At 37.8% G+C, this 13,939-nt stretch overlaps 1 protein-coding gene across 1 annotated transcript in view; it reads left to right on the top strand.

Annotated features, from left to right (window-relative positions):
• LOC113663839 overlaps nt 1-13,939 on the top strand; it is a 260,165-nt gene that overhangs the window by 172,393 nt on the left and 73,833 nt on the right. The gene's annotated exons all lie outside the window — the stretch shown is intronic.

Raw genomic sequence — 13,939 nt, 5'->3', positions numbered from 1 at the left:
TTGAAGGTATCATAATATATTAATATTATGAACCAAATAACCAAATATCCTTAAAGGGGCTTAGGTTTATCTCATTTACACAGCAGAGCAGTTGAGTGTTAAGGGCCTTGTGTAAGAGCATGTGTTCAGGCCTTCAGTCAAGGAGGTACAGAATAACAAACCAATCAGTTATTATACAGAGACTTGACTGCATTTAGTCTTATTAGGCTTGTTCCTTATTTAATTGTTTGTTTGTTTGTTTGTTTGTTACTTTATTTTCTGTGGAAAAATATAGTAATCATGTGTCATATAAAAACGGATTCATGGCATCTCCCTTAAATGTATAATAATATATAAAATGAGAAGGGAGAGAGCAAATAAATAAAAAATGTGATCAAAGGAGCACAATTCAGACCTAAAGGCAAATTTGAGTTATCAATTCATCTACCAGCATGTTTTTGTTTTTGTTTTTGTTTTTTTGGAGGTAGGGGAAATCGGAGAACCAAAAGCCACCCATATGAACTTACAACCGAACCGGAGATTCTGAAATTGTTCAATCCCAAATGGCAGATATAAATAGGGCAACACATTAGGGATAATTATTAACAGGTGACTGAACACATGAAACGAACACATGACATTAAACAAGGATTAGCAATCCACCTGCAAACACCCCCTCTGGTAGACTGGCAGTGAATTGTCCCAATAGTTCCTTACAACTTGCTTTATTGTATGAAAAGAACTAAATTATTATTACTATAATAAACACAAGAGAACTGTTTAAAGTAAATGAAAGAAAACGTGAGTTTTTTGCAACCTATATCCAAAAGAGAAACAATGAATAGAGTTGTGTATGAAAGTCAGGATGGTTCTCAAAGACTACATACTGATTCTATTCCCATTTTATTTCTGATTCATGTGACCCTAAGGATTTAAAGAGTGACCTTCCTGTGAAAGGCAAAGTTGTTTCATTTTGTGTCTGAATCCCACTGCTGCTTTTACCAAGCTTGTCTGCTTGTCTACTAACTTCAGGAACAGCCAAAAGTCTTCATATATTAGAATAACAGTCACAATACGGGTATGAATTAAGCCCTAACCACGTTATTTATAAAAATAAAAACCAGTCACAAGACTGAGACAGAGGGAGAAGGAAAGGAACATGTGATGTTCTTGTGCTAAGACTTTTTCATTCTTATGAGTTCATTCAGGAGTTAATGCCAACACACTGTGAAACAGAATGATCAGTTTTTTATTTCATTTTTGTTTAGAATATACATGCTATCATCATGGATTTTACATAATCCAGGTTCAAATCTCCAGAATTTGTTTTTGGATAATTTAACATATGCTAACAATATCATAATGAAAAAAAAATCCACTGCTTCCTATAATTAACCTATAATAAATTGAATTCTTAGAGCACAGCACTCTTGAAATTTCACATCTGTTCGGTTAGAAGGTGACAGCAGCTCTGACCGTAGTTGCATCTGCAAAACAAAGTAGATGATGATAAGGATTCACTCATTATCAAAGCACATTATCAAAGATTTGTACATTATCCAGTACATTAGATATGTATAGCAGATTTTCCAGATACACAGAATAATAAAGTAAACAATGAGGTTTTCTGTATGGAGATGTTTATTTAGCATTTGTAAAAAGGAGTCTCTACTGTCAGTGCTATGAAACAGTTAGATGTAAATCTGTATATTTACATTCTTCAGGACAGGGACATGTGCTTTTTCTCATGATTTGTTTTTCATCTTTAGGAGAAAAGGAAAAAAGAGAGAATTTGGTGAGGAAATGAATACTGATATAACAAGCGATAGCAAGATCAAACTAGTTTGAGAGAGGAAAAATTTAAACACTTTGGGACGTGCTTTTATTAACAAAAAATTCACTTTAGGGTTTTAGCTAAATTCAGGCCATGTTCACTCCACTGTGTTAGGTAACATCTTATAATAAGGGTCAAAGGTCAAATGGAAGACTTAGGAGTTATATACTAAAAGACATACACTGCCAAATCACACCTACCTGTATATAACTTTTGTATAAAGAATATTTTTGTTTGCAGTTAAGTTTGCAGATTTTCAGATGTAAAATTTGTAGGATTTCTAACCATCATGTGTGATAATAATAGTTTGAATTCTGGGTGTAAGTGCATGTGGTAAACTGAACGCTCTTGATGAGATGATGCATGAGTCAGTCATGAGAGGTAAAGGAGAAGGAGGAGGTGCTGCACACAACCTGGTCGTCTCCCTCCTAGCCTGAATGCTTTAGAGTGCTCCAAAAAGCAGTCTTGTACTTTTACTCTGCTTGGAAATTTTGCACATGCTTTGCTGAATGGCGGAAGAAGGTTTAAACGAGCCAAGAGGAGCAATTCGAGGGGTGAGTCATTCAGTTTTAAAGGAATGATTGTGTTGGTTTGTTTATGGATCTACTGTATCAGCCTATCTATTATTGATCATACATGTGTATGCATAGCAAAGCCAAAGAAATAATATCACTTTACATTTATGTTGATTTCCTTTATGTGCTTAGAAGTGTGACAAAAGCATTCTGTTCAATGTTTCAATGCATCAGAGTAAATCAGGAGACCTACTGTACTTGTGAGAAAACCAACAAATGCTTTCTTTAGACTTTGTAGTCACGTGCCTTTTTTCACACTCGTGCTGAATTTTTGTGCTACCGATGATACACCTCCCAGCCATTTCCACATGCATGTTACTTTATTTTTATTTTTTAACCATAAACCCTGTTAGTGTTCCTTACAAAAATAAAAGCCAGTGCTCCTGAAGCTGGCAGGACTTTAGAGAGATTGAATCAAAGACTGAGTCTGTTCCAAGTCTTGTGGCAGCACACTCTCACAAGTCATGACTACAGCTCATGCTTTTCCTAATGCAGTCATGTGCCCAACTAGATGGATTACTGTCCGAATGTAATCCATCACTTGAAGCAAGCATGTGATATACACCATGCAGTGACCACTTTAATTCAAATATATATATACACGGAAGAAGAGGCAGAGAGACTGGATCTGGGTTTTAAGAGAAGAGTGAGTTTAATTTTTCTAATCACTGAAGCAGAACGAAAATTAGGGAGGCAGTGAAAGCAAAATAGATCCTTCCTGTAAGGGGCCTCTGGGCAAAGGTCCAGGCTCTCTGTCTGGACAACAGGAGGAGGGCGGTAGGCTAGTGGCGGAGCAGTTCTCTCCAGGGGTATCATGCAGGCTCAGTCGGCAGCCAGGAGTCATGAGTCAGCTGGAGGTCTCTGTAAAAAGATAGTAGAAAAATGACAAGCATTAGTCTCGTTTGGCACGCGCCCTTTTCCCCTCGCCAGCCGCTGAGCCTTGCTTACTGCTGTGCTTTCCTCCTGGAGGGTGAATGCACCAGCGGCGCTCCTGATTGATCCGTAATTTTCGGCGGGAGTTTTGGCCGCTCCGCCCCGCTCTCACTTGCCGCGGTGCTGTCCATGGTGCTGGAGATTGGGGGCTCACGGTTAGCGCCGCTGGCCAAGGTGCTGAACCGCCGCTGTTCCACTCTCTCGCTTCCGGGTTGCCCAGAAGCCTGCGCCTAAAGCTACAGCAGCTTCGGGAGGCATTTCACCCACAGCACGAGTACAAATGTATTTGGAAAGCTTTGTAAACTACCAGTTCATAATATTCTGCAATGAAAGAGTGTTGGTGATAAAACTGTAAAATGTTTATTGTTCACTCTTAAATGTACATTGAAAATTGACAGCTGATAAAACCGGAGCTCCAGGTCCCAGGAACTATACCTTTAAGAGCTACATTTAGCCTTAAATTTTATATGAATATGGGACCTGGAGCACAGGTTTTTTCAGCTGACTGTCTTTTGTTGCTTATAATAAATTGGAATGTTGATAACACACAAGCAGTCTTTAATAATGCTCTAAATTACATGTAGATGCATATTTTATGCATTAGTGAGTGTGGTGGTGCCTATGGGGTGTCCCTCTAGGATGGGTGCGTATGAGACTGGGAGGGGAAAAAAAATAACAGTATACTCACTACAAAAAAACTAGACTACACCACTGGTTAGATGACATTACAACTGAATTAAATATTCTGAGCTCCTATACAGTTGGGTTGAAGGACATCACAGTTGTGAAATCATCAGGGTCATTAAATTCTATCTGCCTTCATCCTGATGTTGATGTGGTGGTATGTTTATCATGTACATGTCTAAAGTATGATGACTCCTACCTAGCAGCTCTACAGGACTTTAAATCTCAAGAATTTAAATTTAGGTGGCATGTCAATAGCAGGAAACAAAGAAAGGTGAGGTAAGACTCCCATGGCTTAAGAATTAGTAAATGTACTTAGGAAAAGAACTAATGTGGGACATTCATTATTAGATGATGATGTCATAGACTCAGAAAGACCCAGGCCATGGGATGATCCTCAAACAAGTGGTCTCTACTCCTCTCTACTTCAGCTGAAAGACTGTACTAAGGTATTTTTTATTAACCCAATAGCTACTGGGGAAGAATCCTCAGACTATGTATTTTCCAGTAGAAGTGAAGGTGAAAGATACATCCAACCTCGAACTAAAATAAAAACTTTATAAGATAGGAGAAACTCTAACAGAGCAGGCGAGCAGAGGATTAAAGTAAATGACAAAGTATGTGTTAACCTCAGCCGTATTGAACCAAATAAAGAAGACAGGAGTCGCCTCAGAGAGGCAAATAAGTTAACTGATTTGAAATAAAAAAATTACTACATTTAGCTACTGGAGAAACAGTGGACGTTTCTTTAAATATAGATTAAAAGTTGCCACCACAATCTTGGATTGTGAACCGAGATATCCCTCGCCTGTGTGCCAGTCTCGATGTTGATCCATGATTGGTCTGGTCCAGACCAACCCGAAGATGGTTACTTTGTCGAAACACACAATTGACTATTGGTGGTGAGAGATCTGGGCAACCACGAGAGTGACCCAGCAACAGGATTCTAAGTAGTAGTAAAGTAGTAACATTTAGATTTTTTCATATACTCGATCTTTCCATCTTTAGACAATTCACCTCAAGGGTAGGCAGAATTTAGGTTTGGATTCTGGCCAACTGTTCCGGGAATCGGTAAAGTTACATGTAAGTTTAGGGAACTGACTGTGTGCTGCAACACGCATGCTTTAATCATGTTAAACTAATTTGATCTAGCTTTGATTAAGTTTGCCGCTGTATGATGACGAGCACAGCTTAGGAACTGGCAGTTTACAGTTGAGACATAAATAAAATGGATTTAATAGAAATGAGAAGTGGACCGATGTAAAAAGCCTTGTGTCATGTGATCTCTGATTTCACTGATCTGAGACCCCCATGTAAGGGGACTGAGAGACAGACTGATTGAGAAATCCAATCCCAGCCTAGAAAGAGCAGACACGCCCCGATTCCAGGCCCGGGCTGACTTTGACTCTGAAGATGAATGTGATGGGATTAGTACTGTACAAGGGCCTTAAGCCCTTATAGAGGAAGCTCCTCTGCTGAAGAATGCATACCGGAGACTTCAGGTGAAATAGATGAAATTCTAAAAAAGATATAGAGCTAATGAAAAAGAGAGCTGCTGTAAAAAGAATAACTAACACAACTAAAGTATTTACAGACCCCATCATGTTCCAAGTACTTGCAGGAACTGAACTAAGGGGGAAAGATCTGCTAGAAAGAGCTAATCAAGTGCTTAAAGCAGGACAAATATTGAATTCACTGACAGAATTGATAAATCAGCTTTTAGTGCATAAAATCAGGCCAGAATAGAACACTGTACTAATAACACAAAAATGAACCAATTAAAAAAATTGGAAAAATAATACAGGAGCATGGCCTAACCATATTCCTAACAAAATAAATTGACAAAGGTACAAAGAGACAGGCTACTTTAGAAATTATAGGAAATAAATACCTAATAGAGGCACATGATGGTGAAATAAAAGAAAAAGAGGTGTGTGGTGGCAACACTAAAGTGGATCAAGGGAAAGAAATCGAGAGAATTCTTAAGGAAACTAACCTTGGCAAAAAGAGATTAGAGAAACTGCTGCTAAAATATAAAGACATATACAGTAAAAGCAAAAATTGTGGCCTCATGGGCCCTGAACATACTGCTAAAATCATAGGAGGGACTCCTAGTCCCCAAAGGCAATATCCTGTTAAAAAAGAAGCGACGGAGTCCATAAGACAAACCATCAGAGAGTTAGAAAAACAAGGAGCAATAAAAAAGGTCAAAAGTGCACCCACTAATGCACCTATACAAGCAGTAGCAAAACCAGATGGATTCTGGAGATTAGTGACTACAAAGCTTTGATACTTGATATTTAATAAATGCACATGACACCACAAATGGATTAGGAATGGGAAAGTTCTTATCAAAAATATACTTAGCTTATGGATTTTGGTCATGTCCCATTGATAAAGAATCTCAGGATAAAACCGTGTTCACATGGGAACAGAACCAATATGTATATACCAGACTCCCACAGGGATTCATCAACAACCCAAATTTATTTCAGGCAGCAATGATAGAAATCTTAAAAGATGTGCCTAAAACTGTTGTGTATATTGATGACATTCTAATCATGACAGAGACAGAGGATGAACACTTCCAAATACTTGGAGAAGTATTGGAAAGTCTAAAGCCCTCTCTAAAGAAAATGGAGATCGGAAAGAGTAAAGTTGAATTCTTAGGATTTACTATAACAGGAACTGGTAAATCACTATCATTAACAATGAGACAACGTTTAGAGAAGTGGCAAGGAGTAAAACCTACCGCAGTGAAACATCTTCAGAGCTTACTTGGAACTCTGAACTATGTAAGACAATTAATTCGAGGATATAGTCGACATGCAAAACCCTTGTATAAAAAGACGTCTTCAAAGTCATTAAGATGGGAAGAGAAGGATGAGAGACTAAAGGAGACTTCATTACAACTGGCATTAGACTCAGCAAAACTAGTCAGACGAGATGAAGAAACAGATCTGGTGGTTTATGTAAACAACACAGACACTGAGATTGAAGCAGTACTCTATAATGAAGGAGGAAAAATACCAGTCAGCTTTTACTCTTACACAAAAGAAGGAAAACAGTTGAAACATGAGCCAAACGGTGCTATAGATATTTTAACAACTATAACTAAGCTCTTGATTTCTCTCAAAACATTTGCTAAAACAAAGCAAGTAATAATTGAAGCAGACGCAGTTGAACCAGGAGGAATAACTACTTTAGAAAATGAGAAAAAGAATCTCATTAAAAAATAAAGAAAAACTTCACCAGTTTACCTGGGGAGAATTAGGAGTGATTTTACATGACATACAACTAAAATATAGGGTGAAGAAGGGGTCAAAGAAAGAAAAAAGAGACCTGCGTAGATAGAAAAACGCACGTTGTTTTTACTGACGGATCTAGCAAAGATGGCAAAGTTAAAAGTGCCATAACTTGTAAAAACAAAGGCAAAAACATATTCAGGAATGTGACAGAAGATAAAACGGGAAGTGCACAGGCCGCTGAAGTGGCGGCTTTGCTCCAAGCACTGACCTTTTGCACTGACAGAGGCTGGAAGAACCCCATAATTGTGTCAGATTCTGAATATGTGGTAGATGCTTACAATCAACATTTAGACACATGGAAGTTAAATGGCTTTGTAACAGCTAAACACAAGGAAATAGCTCATAAAGAATGAATTAGGAAAGGAAGTAAGACCAACGGTGGTTCACCAAAGTAGTGACACTAAGCAGAAAACCTATGCCGCTGAAGGAAATAGGGAGGTAGATATGTTATTTTCAGTAAATATGGTTAGAAATTGTGAAGATTGTATAACACTCTTACAAAATTTACGTGATGATAATTTACATCCATCCACGAAATGGAATGTTCTTAACTAAAAACAAAATAAATGTCCCAAACTTTGTAAAACTGTATGAAAAGATTAAAATGAAATGTTCTAATTGTGGGAAAATAATGACAGCAAGAAGCAACAGTTATGGACATTTTAAGACTGAGGAAGAAGGTCAGGAAATCAGCATAGATTTTGCAGGACCTCTAAGACCAATGACACCTAAGAAAAATTGTTATTTCTTGATGATAGTAGACAAGTACACTAATGTAAAAGTAATTTATCCTACCCCAACAGCAACAGAAGCTTTTGTAGTGAAATGTTTAGAGCAATACTTCAAAACACCATGGAACACCTTATTCTGTGAGAGGCGATAATGCTCACAACATTACAGGGCAAGAGGTAGAAGGCTTTTTAAGCAAACATGGTGTAAAATGGACAAAAGCAGTGAAATATCAACCTGAGTCAAACGGAATTGCAGAAAGAGCAATAAGAGCAAAAATTTCCTTGCGCTAACAGAGACCTGGATATCCCCACAGAACACTGCTACACCAGTTGCTTTATCCTCTGCTTATGCTTTCTCTCACTCACCACCAGAAACAAGCAGGGGTGGTGGTACAGGTTTATTGTTGTCAAAGAAATGGTGCTTTACACCTCTCCCCTTCTCTCATTTAACCATCTCTTCTTTTGAATTCCATGCCATTGCAGTTACCTCTCCAATCAACCTTGTTATCATTGTTGCCTACCGCCCTCCTGGTCCCCTAGGAGACTTCCTGGAAGAAATGGATTCACTGCTAAGTGCTTTCCCTTCCGATAGGTGACTTCAACCTCCCCTCTGACAAGCTACATTATTCTTCCCTCCTGTCTCTTCTCGACTCATTCACCCTCACACTCAACAGCTACATCCCCACACACAAAGGAGGCAATGTCCTGGACCTGGTTTTCACCCGTCCTTCTCCAGCTCCAGACGTGACTGCTACCCCACTACACGTATCTGATCATCACCTGGTATCCTTCACCATCACTCTACCTATCCTACCTAAAACTACCTCTCACCCCCTCGCACTGCTCGACTGCTTCCACCATCTCTCAGGGTAAGAGGCAAGTATACTACGAGACTCTTCTCTGTTCTGGCACCAAGGTGGTGGAATGAACTTCCCCTAGAGGTCCGGACAGCTGAGTCACTGACTATTTTCAAGCGGCGGCTGAAGACCTACTTATTCAGGAAACACTTCAACTAGCACTTCTTTATGGGGTCAGAATTGTTTCGTTATTCTGAATAAATATACTATGATCTACAAATAAATATAAAGAGTTTCACAAATATTTTTTAAATCAACAAATGCACAATAAGCACACCGTAAATATATGTTACAAATTTCACAAAAAGAAATGAAATTCACAAATAAATAAAATGGTATTTGCAAATAAAATTTTTTTATAAATATATATTTAATTGTATTTATTTGTGAATGGCTTCCTGCTCATTTGTGAATCGCGGTCTGTGCATTTGTGAATCACTGCACGCATTTGTGGATTGCGTTCTGTGCATTTGAAACATTTCTAACGTCAAGACGTGCACAAGAATTCACAAATAGGTGGACTCCGCCCACCATCTACTCCAGCCAATCGGACAACGGTCTCGTGGTGCTGACCAATCGTGGCATGGTCTACCTCCAACCAATCACGTTCTGATTTACTCGCTCTTCACAGTACCACTGGACCCATTGACGATCCTGAAATCGTTTCCAAAGAAAGCAGAATTGAACTAACCTTCAGTGCTGGCTATAATCCATACAGGGTTACCAGATTGTTCTCGAATCTGCGACAAATGTTTTTTTTTTTATTGTATTTTGCAGTACATATTAAACCATGATAGTGCGAGTAAATCAGAACGTGATTGGTTGGAGGTAGACGGTGGGCGGAGTCCACCTATTTGTGAATTCTTGTGCACGTCTTGACGTTAGAAATGTTTCAAATCCACAAATGCACAGAGCGCAAACCACAAATGCGTGCAGTGATTCACAATTGCACAGAACGCCATTCACAAATAAATACAATTAAATATATATTTATAAATGTTTTTTTATTTGCAAATTCCATTTTATTTATTTGTGAATTTCATTTTTCTTTTTGTGAAATTTATAACATATATTTATGGTTTGCTTATTGTGCATTTGTTGATTTAAAAAATATTTGTGAAACTCTTTATATTTATTTGTGGATCATAGTATATTTATTCAGAATAACGAAACAATTCTGACCCCATACTTCTTTCCTTATCTTTTGCATTTAAAAAAAATACAACCTTTGACACTTTTTCATTATACCTTTGAACAAATGTTTTAAACTCATTGTATCTTAAGTATGTAACCTAGTGAGCCAACATTAATGTATTCAATGTTAGAGATTTAAGCAATTAATGTCACTCTGGATAAGGGTGTCTGCCAAATGCTGTAAATATAAGAGAGGTTAAAGACTGGTTTACTAGAAAAAAAACCAAACCATGGGAAGAAATAACCATACCCTGTCTTGATTATGAACTAATCATACCCTGTCTAGATATGTTAATCCCTCTCCACTGCTTCTCTCTTTGTACCCATCCCGAGGCATCCAGACATTGTACCAGCTCCCACGTCCTCTGTGGGACGAAGCCTTTGGACCTCCACTGAGCCGAGGCCGACTCTAAGAATCCTGAGACATCTCCAGTTAGACTCTGTGATACTAAGGAGATCTGAAGTCCATGATGCTTACACCAATACAACATTTATTTGCCTGTATATTACAATCACACCCCCAGTGTCACCCATATAAGGATGGGTCCCCCCTTGAATCTGGTTCCTCTCAAGGTTTCTTCCTTTACCAATTTAAGGGAGTTTTTCCTTACCACTGCTGCCCAAGTCACCTCAGACTTACTCATAGGGGGATAAATACATACAGATTGTGAAATATATAATAATAATCTTGAATTTTTATTCTGTTAATTCTTTTTCTTTTATTGATCCTTATTTCTTTTATTATTCCTTATGTTTACCTTCTTCTTTATGTTTATGTTCTGTAAAGCTGCTTTGAGACAATGTCTATTGTAAAAAGGGCTACACAAATAAACTTGAATTGAATTATGTTAATTACAGGATGAGAACCCCAATAGCTGACTCAAAGACAAAAGGGTCAAATAATTTGAAACCCGGAGACACGGTCTACATACAAAGAACAATTAAAAACGGCAGATTTAAGGAAAAGGTAGGGACCGTCGATACAGTAAAAAAAATAATACAGTAGATAAACAAACAGTTCTGCTAGAAAACAGCGGAATAAACTCTTTACAAGATTTAATATGGCCCAAGGATCAAGCTCAGAAACTGTAACTTTTATCACAGCCATAGAGCATATCCATTCTCAGGCAGGATTAGTATATCTACTAATTAGACCACATAACTCAGAAGTATTAGTCTTGCTGAAGGCAGAAGAGTGTAGAAAGAGGGGGAGTAGGATGGAGACACCTGAAAGGATCAATGAAAATAAGAGCCCATATCTCATAGAGAATTGTGTGTTCTGCAAAAGAAGAGAGCCGAAAGGAGAAATGACTGGAATAGTCTGGTGCGCAACTGGGCCTGGAAAATGGGAAAAACTCCTATTAACTGACCGGATAGGGAAGCTGATAAGAGAAGGAGAATCCCAAGATAGCATGGGAGAAAAATTCCCTTGGAGACAACTAGAGACTATAAATTTTAGTCCTAAACTCTGTGTAAAACCAGAAAAAAGTAGGCTCAATTCAATGGGAATGGAAACAATGATACTGCTGAAAAGTATTTGCTTTAACATTATTCCCAGTGGACGAAGAGATATGAGACATCAACCTTCTCAGGAGGAGAAGGAGAGCTCAGGAAGAGTTCTGATAATGGTAAAAAGGTCCATAGGCCCAACAGTCTTGGGATTATATAAAACCTTAGAAGGAGTAAGTGCTGAAATAGCAAGAGTAGAAGAAAGAGTGTTTTTAAAACAGGGAGCGGTAAAAGAAAATGGGTTGACAGAGATTCTAAAGAGAGTGAGAAAAGTAAAAGGGTGGTTAAGTAAAATAGGAAAACAGAATGATAAGAAAAAATCTTAATCTGTGTTATAGAATGAAGAGAAGAAGGGAACACCAGTGCTGTGCATCTAGCATAGGACTGCTATCCTTTATAACCCTGTTTTTATTATCAATAACCATATTAATTATAGGATTAAAGGAAGAAGTTACTGAGACTCAGCTATTTCAACCATGTAATAGAACAATTGAAGAGCTTGATCCCAAATGTCCTGATCAAATGGGAGACATTTCAGCTCAACAAATAATGAAAGCCCCAGCAGCACGTCATAAATCCTTTGCCAGAAGTAATAATGAATTGCAGTAATAAAAATATTAATGATAGTATATACGTTATAGTTAACCTGGTTTAGGACAATGGATGAATCCAGAAATTGGACAATAAAACAGCTACAGGAAATACAAGTGGTGAAAAAAGACAATGTAACAAAATGGAAACTGCATTGGAACATATATGCAAGAAAATTAATAAATGTAACTAACTAAATGTAACTACGGAGCGACTATAGGAACGATTCCCCGTAAAGTAAAAATATCAGTGTAGTTGGTCACCGACGACCACAGAAAGAATTATAACCCTACTAAGAGGCCCAACTGACCTCCAGGTCGTTAGGTAGGGAAAAATCCCCAAAAGCACAAACACAGCAGGAAAAGCCCAATAATAAAGCAGGAAACCTTAATCATACCAACCCATTGGGGATGGAAGGTGCAATGTTTTTGCAATTTTTTAATGTTGACTTTGCATTGTAATCAATCCAGTGTTAGAATTCCAAATGAAGAGGCAATGTGGGTACGTGTTTCAATATCACAATACAAGTTCCAGTGTGTGATAGACGTGGAAACTGCAGTCAGAAATATTGGCAATTAGATAAAGAGAAGCAAAGGGGACCAAGGACTATAAAAATAATAAAAAATAACTCAATGTTTGGTTCTTATGTTAATGCAACAGAACCACTAACAAACCATTCTATTAATATAATGAACATATGGAGGGAGAAACATAACTGTTTAGGTCAAATACTACAGGATGGCACGAAGAGATGAAAGTAAAGATAGGAATTACGGGATTTTATTAGAATCAATGGAAGAAAACCCCTCTGACTGGACCTCATTGGCTCACCCAGAATGTTGTATGGACCCGTAGTCCAACTGAACATGGACTGCCTATGAAGATAGAAAGAGAGTTTGGAATTTTGGATTACCTTATAAACAATGTAACAGATCAGTGCATGAGAATGTATCTGTCTTTACACATCTTCGTATGGCCTACGATCAATACTACCACCTTAGGAACAACAGAAAAAAACTAAACAGAAGAAAATTTATGACAGAAACATTGTCTATCCAATTGGTGCTTATTTTACAGGGACCAAGTGGACTAGTTATATGCCATTCAAAAGAAATGATTCTCAAATATAAAAGGTCAAATTAAAATGGAACAGAATTCCTTTAAACAGGACAAAGAATGGAACATGTCCTAGGTTAATGGGAAAAAACAGAATATCACTGTGGACTAAAAAGGATGATGGGCAAATTCGAGTAAGAACCCAATGTCTAAATCATACAGAGCAAAATGCAGTAGAATATGAAAATCATATAGATGTTCTAATGGTTAAGAATATAACAAACAAAGGAGTCCGAAAAGAATATAACATGGGTCAGAGTTTACAGGGTTGTCTACCAAAGCTGTTTACTTAATGGACCTGGCAACCATATAGAGAATCTCTTTTTAATAAAGAAGGAGTAAGTTGCTCTGGATATGGGTATAATCGCACTTCAGGAGTACTAATTATGATGCTCATGAATCAAATGCTAAAATATTGTGCTAGTGGTTTGGTTGTTAAGACTGTATTTGTCCGCACTAGCAGAAACTTGTACAATTTTTACACTACTTATATGGAACCTGTAACGGCAGGCCCGAATTGGGCTTGGGTTGCTATAATGCATAAACAAGTATCTCAAACGAGAAGGGAATATGTTTGGACCTCTGATATGGATATATCCGTGTCGGAACTTAGAGCCCATCTCCAAGT

Source organism: Tachysurus fulvidraco, chromosome 18, assembly GCF_022655615.1.
Source record: "Tachysurus fulvidraco isolate hzauxx_2018 chromosome 18, HZAU_PFXX_2.0, whole genome shotgun sequence".
NCBI lineage: Eukaryota > Metazoa > Chordata > Actinopteri > Siluriformes > Bagridae > Tachysurus > Tachysurus fulvidraco.
The sequence above is the reverse complement of the archived record's forward strand: the minus strand, read 5'-3'. Positions and strand labels throughout refer to the sequence as shown.